The sequence below is a fragment of the Syzygium oleosum genome, unplaced genomic scaffold (genome assembly GCF_021117445.2).
Source record: "Syzygium oleosum isolate NSW1041296 unplaced genomic scaffold, Sole_v2.1 Sole_v2.49, whole genome shotgun sequence".
In the NCBI taxonomy this organism is placed as follows: Eukaryota; Viridiplantae; Streptophyta; class Magnoliopsida; order Myrtales; family Myrtaceae; genus Syzygium; species Syzygium oleosum.
This window is the reverse complement of record NW_026607533.1, coordinates 380,240-389,839: the sequence shown is the minus strand read 5'-3', so window position 1 is coordinate 389,839 and position 9,600 is coordinate 380,240. Positions and strand designations below refer to the sequence as shown.

At 40.7% G+C, this 9,600-nt stretch overlaps 1 pseudogene; it reads left to right on the top strand.

Annotated features, from left to right (window-relative positions):
- The first annotated feature begins 6,907 nt into the window (after nucleotides 1-6,907).
- LOC115664443 (GDSL esterase/lipase At5g03610-like) lies at nucleotides 6,908-8,729 on the top strand (annotated as a pseudogene).
- Nucleotides 8,730-9,600: the final 871 nt, after the last annotated feature.

The window sequence follows — 9,600 nt, the reverse complement described above, 5'->3', positions numbered from 1 at the left end:
AAGGTCAGGCGAAACAGCTGGCAAATAGCCGGAATTTCGCCCGGCCAGTGGATCCTCTACACCTTAAGCACGTTCAGCCCGCTGGGTCTATAGTGTTGGTCGAACCAGTTGGGCCCGATTGGGCCGACCCTTTTTTTTTCTATTTCGAACAGAACGGGCCTTAGTCGGGTTCGATGAAGTTTAAAACCCGACTCATTAGCTCGGGTCAGCCATGACCTGATCCGAATCCAAAAACCCGACCAGAGTCAGCCAATTTGGGTCGGGCTTGCGGATCCGAGTCGGTTCCTTCCCGACCCGACCTCGATCCGAATATTTTTATTATTATTTTTTATTTTAATATTATTTTTTAAAAAAATAAAAAATATATTTTATAATTTTTTTAAAAATTACGAAATAAGTTTAGAAATTATTATTTTTTAAATAATTTTCTAAATTATGTGAATTATTTAATTAATAATTATGTCTAAATCAGATAAGCCTATAGGGCTATGCAGTAGGATTTTGGATATTATTTTTACTACTACTGTATTATTATTATGCATGTATTTCTAATTAGTATACGATTGCATAAATTGTGATATATTGAATATTGTCTCCTTAGTTAGGATTAGACCCTTTGGTTGCATATTTATCTTGTATGCTGATCGTTAATTTAATGATTATGCACTCGCTTAATCACCTTACATGTTAGAAGATAGGTCATAAAATCAATCCAAACTGCCTAATAAATATTTTCTGAAATGAACAAGTTGAAATGCACCGAAAGAGCACTAATCACTCAACTAGTGTAACCAAGTCCCCGAACTCATTTAATCTCTAGTTTGCATAAGTATAGCAATTCTTACATTGCCTTACCTAGGTATCTAATTGATCCACCATAATCTAACTAGATAAAAATTACTTGCAGGTTAAAAACCTACACTACAAGTCGCAATATGATATGGATTGGGGAGAGTCCGAGTTAAGTCCCAAGCCTAGACTTAGCGTATACCCAAGTGAGGCCTTTAACCGAGGGTCAATTGCGACATAAGTGACACATTTACCATCCGTCAAAATTCTGTTGAATAATTTCTTAGCCAAAACAATGCTGTTTTTTTTTTTTCTCTTAAGTTCCGTGGACAGCATGTTAACACTATTTGCTTTCTGGCATCCATGTAGGTAGATTTTTTTACGTTTCTCGTTGAGAATTTTGACGGAGGATAAATGTGTCACATAGATACAAGTTTGGGATTTTTGGTGTCACAGAAAAAAATTTAGAGTAAATGTCATATTGTGACATTCTGAAATTCGACCCATTTTCGGGATTTATGAAATGAATATTTGTTCGATGCACTTTCAGTAAAATCTCACTCGGAAATTGATCACTCTCGAGATACTAACCGTTAGGAAAATGCTAGCTAGGAATTAAGTACATGGACCTAAGAAGTTGATCATGGATTGGCACTTCGACCATAAGGATTGACGAGGGAATATTTTGTGCCATTAGAGACCGATCCAAGGATGGCCATGAAACGATTCGCAAATCTTATACGATCGGAACGCGGGTGATTCCGCTTAACCATTGTATGAGTTTCGAACGATCCTAAACCTAATCCGAAAGATCGTGTCCTTCGGAACTAGTGATTGACCCTCGCAATTACATGACAACCGAGATCGCCATGGCTCAAGTAAACTTGGATGTGGTTCGATGTCATCGGCCACGTGTCGATACGCGTAACTCCTAAAAGCCGCCCGTTAGTTTGAGATACACTAAAATCGCGATTGTTGGATTTTGGCCATTAATTAGAATCCGAATTGGGATGTCGAATTTTCAAGATTTCCATGACTAATTTATCGGACGTCGTCTCATTTAGCGTGGCCAACTATCAGATCGATTAGAATTATCAGAAAAATCGAAATTTGGACCGTGAGTGGAAAAAGACCATTTTGCCCCTAGGTTAATTAAGCACTTTTGAAATATTGAAGGGCAATTTGGACAATTGCATTTCCCTCCATAAGTGAAAATTTGGACAAGAATTGCCCCTCTTCTTTTTGCTTATTCCTTAGTTGCCCTTGGATATTTTCCCCATCTTGCCTTAGAAGATTCATTTGTGGCCTTTGGATCTTTGATGAGATTGATAGGTTGATCTTGGCCCTTGATTTATGTGAGTGGGGTGAGTAGATAATATTTGACCTTTGACCCTCTCTCTCTCTTTTCATTCCCGGAGCTCTCTCTCTCCCTCCTTGGAATCGGCCGAAGCTCCAAGCACCATTACCTCCGCCTTGCTTCTCTGGTTCAGACGCCACCGGATTCGCCGCCTGAATCGCCGGTCAACCACCTGTATGGCCGCCGGAGTGCGCACTGTTCACAAAATCCTGAACTAGCCCAGAAACCAACTGGAAAACACCCATTTTCCCCTCTTTCTCGCTCTCTTTAGGCCTCACTCCTGGTACCCCGACCACTATCATCTTGTGCTCATTCCAACCATCCCAGCCTGGTCTCCGGAAAGTCGCCGGAGCTTCCCGTCCAGCCCTGTTCACCGCCGGAGCTCAGTTTGCCTGTTCACCGGTTTTCTTGCTTAAACCCTTGGTAAGTGACTTCTTATTCCTTGGTTAGGCTAGTGGGTTACTAATGGCATGTCTAGGGATGGATTAGGGGTTGTGGATAGTTGGTTTAGTGGTTGTATAAGCTTGATTTGCTTAATGGTGCAAGTTTAATGATTCTCAGATTTCTGATTGTTATTGTACCTCTGCGCTTTGTTATTTTTTTTGGTGATCATTGTGGGCCGAATATGAGGAAGTGTTCTGCATGGAATTTGTTCCCAACATCTTGAGGTATATCATAATTTAAATTCAGAAATTTTGGAGATCAATTAGGGCCATTCGTAAGTCCATCTTTGGATCGTCTGGAGTCTGCCGGATTTACTGTTCACCCGACCGTCTGGTCTTTCCGATTTTCTATAAATTTTTCCAGACCTTATTTCAACAAAATTCCTTCACAAAAATTTTTAAGAACATCTGTGTCTATAACATATAAAAATTTCAGAATTTTCCAAGGTGATTTGGGTGCTGAGTGAAACGTGTTTTGGGGGACGGGTAACCTGTCCAAAGGAACCGATTTTTTGTCTGACTTCTAAGGGCAAAAAGACATAGTTATCATTTGAACTGGATTTCGAGTCTTTCATAAGAAATGTTCATCAAGATGTTTTGTACAACATATCCAAATTTCATAATTTTTGGAGTTGATTTACTATTTATTTCAGACGGATTTCGGTCACTGCACAACTGCCCATTTGGCCCCGATTCTGTGCATACTCGGTTTTTCTCTCTCTCGGGGACTTTTCGGAGATTTTGTTACAAAAGAAAGGCGATGCTTTTTAATTGATGAGTACAGACTTAGTTGGCATTTGGTTAATTCATAAAGATAAGAATCGGTAATGGTTGTTGAGTGTGTGCATGGTCACGACACGTTCCGTCTAGGCGGGGGTTCTAGACGTTACCGATCGCGGTGGAGGCCGGATCGATGCTCCTTTATGGAATGCCGTCTGGGCAGGGGTTCCGGACGTTGCCGTCGCCGAAGTAGCGGGACGATGCCTAGTTACGCCAGAAGACCGGCGGGGGTTCGGTGGCCCAATGGGCCGTTAATAATCTGGATGTTTATAATCGTGTGTTATGCATTGGGGAATGCAATGTGCTTGTGTTGCTGTTGAGCATGTCTGGATTGATAACCGTTTTATGCACGTTTACGTCATGTGATTATATTATGTGCTCGAGGAGCGAATTGCCATGTTATGGCGGTATTCTAACGTGCAGGGCGTGTGCATGTGCCAAGGCGAGGTAAGGACGCCTGTGATTGTCTATGGCATGTTGTTTGTTAGAATTGCACGTTTAGGATTGTCTAGAGGTACGTGTTAGCCTAAGCGAGACTTAGGCAGTTGCTTATTGATAAGTGTTCTCATGGTTGTATAATCAAACCATTTCAGACTCACGACCATGACTGATCCGGAGATGCCACCAGGGTACCGTGATGATCTAAGGATGGGATTATTCTCCTCGTCTCTTTTTGGAGTACCCCTTTTGTAGAGGAGTTAAGCTTACTCACCACCCAATCCTTTTTGTTATGAGTGGTGTCTAGATGGTGGCCTCTAGTAAGACTTGTAATTGCTTATTTGTGTTTAACGCTATGTTTATAAAATGTATTTGTTGATGTGTTTCGATTGTCTCTCTATTATTCCGTTGGATTACATGTTGTATGGAGAGTTCGTTTTGCTTCCGTTTACGCTATTCGTTAGCGTTCGGTTTGGGTCGGCGACAAATCTTGGGATGTCGTATACTTGACGACCTCGGAGGAATGTTGGCGCGCTCCCCAGGTTCGGGGCGTGACACATACAATGGGCATAGTTTGGAATTTTTTGTGGCTTTTGCCCTTTATGATCACACAATTGTTTTACCTCCTTGACAAGCAACGACAACACAGAAGACAAATGAAAATTAGTTACGCCGTATTTAGTAAATGAGCTGGTAACTTTTTAATTAGTGAGAAGCAAAAAAAAAAAGGCAATGCCGCTGCCCTTTTCACGTTCTTAAATTTGCATGAAATAAACAAGTAATTTTCATTTTTGGTGTGCACATTGTGAGAAGCAGTAGGACCGAAAAGAACAATATGTCAAACGATTATAGCATTGCTACTCGTGTGATGATATAATATTTAGGGCACAAATGATAATCATTATATTTTCTTATTTTTTTATTTTTTTGTTACCGGAAGAGGTTTGGAACAAAAATCCATTTGGCAACTCAACTCATTTTTTCATTTTGATAAATTTTTAGCCTAGAAATAGATTTGTAATGGAAATGGGAAGTATATATTTTTGTTTACTTTTCAATTTTTGGAATAAAAACAGAAATAACAACTCTTTTTATCTTTCGTTCTCGTTGCTCGCCGTCCCCCATCATCGTCGCCTGCTGACGATCCGCCGCCCGTTGTCCATCCGCCGCCGGCTGCCGGGAACAGAAATTTAAGAATAACTTATCAAACAAATTTTTATTGAGCCGGGGAAGAGAATAGTTTTCATTCGTGCCCTTAGAGTCCATTTTTTCAATTTCTTTTGACAAATTTAAATAGTATAGGAAATCGATTTTAAATTCTCGAGATTGATGGATGCTACTTTTTTCTTTTTGCTGCTAAATCAAATTAAATAGGTTCATATGATTACAAGAACCTTGTAAGTAATCCTATCAATTCAAACCCATTTGTTTCACAATGTCTCCTGGGACTTCAACAGAGAAACCAATCTGTTACGCAATCCAAATAATCTACCATTATTTATGGGTAGTTATAGTTTGAATATTGATCAACTATCCAAATAAATAGTGATAGATGTGGGTTGTGCAATAAATTTATTACACAGTCTAAAAAATAAAAAATTACTTATATATCTTAATCGCCCAAAGGAACCAAACGTACGTATTTCTTATCATTAGTTCGGATTTACTTTTTGTTTGTTAGTCAACGCTGTTGACACCTCCCGAGTGCCGCGCTCGCAAGGAGGTCGCGACAAGCACTATATCTGGTGTATATATCTCTTATGACTAATGAGGATTTTTTTTTATAGATTTTTCCTTTTCCTAATATGTTAACGAATACCTTGTATATATATTTGCATTGTACCATGAGTAATACGAGCAAATTATGAGTTCTTTCAGAAACTTAGTTATATCATATTTATTTAATGAGCAGTTATCTTTTTAATTAATGAGAAAAAAAAAGAAGAAGAAAGAAAACGAAAGTGCTGCTGAAATATTCATGTTTTTAAATTTTCATAGAATAATGTACTTGCTCCGATTCCGTTCTTTCACTTTTTTAAAAATTTAAAAATGCAAAAGTGAATTGAGTTTTTAATTCTTGAGATTGATGGATGTTGCTAAATCAAAATAAATAGGCCCGTTTGCTTGTACGAATCTTGAAAGTAACTTTATTAACTCAAACCCATTTGTTTCACAATATCTCCTATAACCTCGAGGGTGGAACAACTAAACTTCATTTTAATGAAATTTTGTACGATAGGTGTAATCCATTTGTTATGCAATCCAACATCTGTAACCATTTATATGAGTAGTTATAGTTTAAAATATCGATCAATTATCCAAATCAATGGTAATATTTTTCTAGGACTGTATATGTTCTTTCAATTATTGCCAAATTTAAAACGTATAAGGGATGGAGTTTCTAAAAACTGAAATTGATGGATGCCGCAAAATTGAATTAAGTAGGCTCATATGCTTATCAAATTCTTGTGCGCAACTTTACTAATTCAAAAATCTCCATGTTAATGAACTTTCATACGATAACGTAATCGGTGTAATCCATTTGTCACGCAATCCAAAATCTGTCACCATTCATATGGATAGTTGTAATCTGAAACAAATTTAAAACGTGTAGGGATTGAGTTTTTAAATTTCGAGATTGAAGGATGCCGCTAAATTGAATTAAATAGGCCGATATGCTTACAAGAATCCGAAGAGCAACTTTACTAATTCGAACAATATCTCCTATAATCTCGAGAGAGGAACACCACTTCATTTTAATGAATTTCGATACAACATGCATTTAGTTTAATCCGTGAAATCTAACATCTACACCATCTTATCATTATAATTTTAAACATTGACCAACTATCCAAAATTGGGATAGATATGGTATGCATTATGTAACAAAGAGAGATCGTATATTCAACTGCACCAGATGAGATCTAACCCTAGTTTCATTTTATTTCTCAAATCTTCTTAACCGCTCATAGACACCTCTTTCCTCGGCGTCTGCCTTCGATTCAACCACTATATAAACAAGAGTCCCCCCGCTCGATCTCAGTATCAGTATCATCATCCATTTTGCCTTCCATTCTCTTTGACCTTCTCTATTTTCCTTATGGCCACTCAAGAACTGCTTCTCTCCTTCATTCTCTTCTCTCTTCTCGCAGGTTCCCTAAATCTTTCTTCATTCCTCTACAAAGCTCTTCCTCTTCTTCTTATTCTGTTGCGTCTGGTGGTGATAGCTTCTCTTTCTTGGTTTTTTTCGCAGGGCACGAGGCGGTTCACGGCTTGCCGAACCACCCCCACCATCATCATCGACATGACCCCCGCTTGTCCTGACTGCGTCGAGCTCCCTTTCAGAGCGACGAAGCTGTTCGTGTCCGGGGACTCGTACGCGGGCACGGGGAACAACAAGTCAGAGGCGAGGTCATGGAAGGTGCCTTACGGCATGACCTTCCCCGGTATTCCGTCCGGGGCGTTTCTCCGACAGCCTCGTCCGCACTGATTATCTCGGTCGGTAAACTTGTTCGTAACCTCCTCACCTTGCTCTTTCAATCATGTCGGATCAGCGTGCTCTCCTTTCTTTCTTGCATCCCCACATTCTCAAGTGATCTGAGATTCGAACAGATTTTCATTTTCTCCGCCAGCAGTACTTCAATATTCCCAAGGCACTCTAGCTAGCACTCTAATTTCCAATTCCTCTTCTTCTTTCCCAGTTCAATTTTTCAGAGTGATGTCGCCCTTACCACTCGAATGGTGGCCAAAAGCAAACGCGCCACACTTCAGGCTCGGTACGAATTTTGCTTACGGCGGAATTGGGGTGTTCAACACCTTGAGCTCCGAGCCAAACATGACGGTCCAGATCGACCGCTTCGAGAGCCTGATAGGAGACGGCATCACCCAATCTTCCGTTGCCTTCTTCACCAACTCCAGTAATGAGACGAGACTTACCTGGCCAGGAATGGCGACCCCTGGGTACTTAATTCAGAGGTCTATTTTAAATTATTCGTTAGATTAAGTTGACATCACTAGGGACGAGGCCCAAACAAGCTCTTGGGCACAAATTGCGGTGAGAACTAGCAACGCCTCTCTAGGAACAAAATAAGGAGCCATATGGTGTGCATGTGCCTAGCAAAATGGTTCGTTGTTAGGATGCGTCGAGGTCGATCACACTTCGGCTGCAGAAGACAAGCTATTTACGTCTCCGTTCCAGTATGATATACAATATGTAAGAATTCCACGACACTGACAGGGGCTGCTAGACTTCATCGACAAGGTGTTGAATCAACTCGCTGCAAACATGAAGCGCGTGTACTCGCTGGGCCTGAGGAAGATCGCGGTAGCGGCTCTTCAACCCTTGGGATGCCTCCCTCAGTTCACCGCCCGGTCGTTCAAGAAGTGCAACGACACTGTCGCTCTGCTCGTGGACTACCACAACGAGCAGCTGAAGGGGGCCGTGGAGAAGCTGAACAAGGAGACTAGCCCTTCCACTTTCGTCATCGTCGATCTCGATGGCCCTTTCAGCGGGGGGGGTCATCCGTACGTAGAATTCTACAGATGCGATTCTCGGTTAATCTTCGCCTCTGACATCGGACTTTGTTTCTGCAGAGAATACGACGATCTTCAAGAATCCGATGAAGCCGTGTTGCATGGCGGTGAGCACGGAGTACAACTGCGGGAACGTGGACGCGAACGGGAAGAAGATGTACACGCTGTGCGAGGATCCTGGTGCTTGCTTCTTCTGGGACATGGTCCATCCTACGAAGGCTGGTTGGGGCGCTGTGTATTGGACTCTTCTGCCGAATCTCTTTCACAATTTCACAGCCCTTCCATATATAGCTTTTATTAATTTCTATAGGAATATTTCCATTCGATTTGAATTTTTTTTTTTTTTTGCATTTTAGGGATCGAATAAATTGGTTATTGGGATGATGTGATGGGATTGAAGTTTTCACACGTGCACTCGTATTTGGGCAAAGTTGTTTTTTTGCTTTAGTTATTACAACCTTCCTCAAATCCATTATATATATACCTAATAAATATTTAAAAAAAGGGTATGAGAAACCTTGAAAAAATATAAGAGAAACGATTAAGTGATAGTCTACTGTAAGATTAACAACATGTTTTAGATCACAGAAAAATAAATAACGAATAGTTAAAAATTATTATGGGGTTCACTCTTTCAAAGATTTGTGGCTCATTACATGTTGTTAATCTCATAGTGACCCAAAGACTATTATGCCATTAATGCCCAAAATATAATTTGACGAATGGGAGGGATGTAAATGGGCCTCTTACAGGGGCCTTTTCCTCCATCTTCAGTGCCTGTCTATTTACCTGTACCGGTCGGAGAAATCGTATGATCAAAACCGTGTAGAAACGAAGACTTTTAGCCCTTTCCTTCCCTCCAAATGATGAATTGGCGCTAAATTCAATTCAAACCCTAAACCTTATCCTAAATTAGTTCCAACGGCAGCAAGTCTTTTTCCAGCAAGTGCCGTAAAAGGATGCCCTTGGAGCGAAGGTGCTGGAGGCAGCACCGCTACCGATCCCTCAGGCCAGCCACAATGGCAATCCTTCCATTTTGTGGTAACGTAGCTTTCTTTCTAGTGGGCATTGGACCGGTATTTTAGGTATTGACATCGGAGATCTTCCCTTTGAGGCTAGGTGCTGCACTCGGGGTCGTGGTTAAAAGGGTGAGCAGGGGACTCGTGACATTGTCCTTCATTTCACAAGCAATCACAATGGCCATGGAGAAGAAAGGTGGGTTAGGGTTAGGTTTGGAATTGGATTTAGCCCCAATTCGTT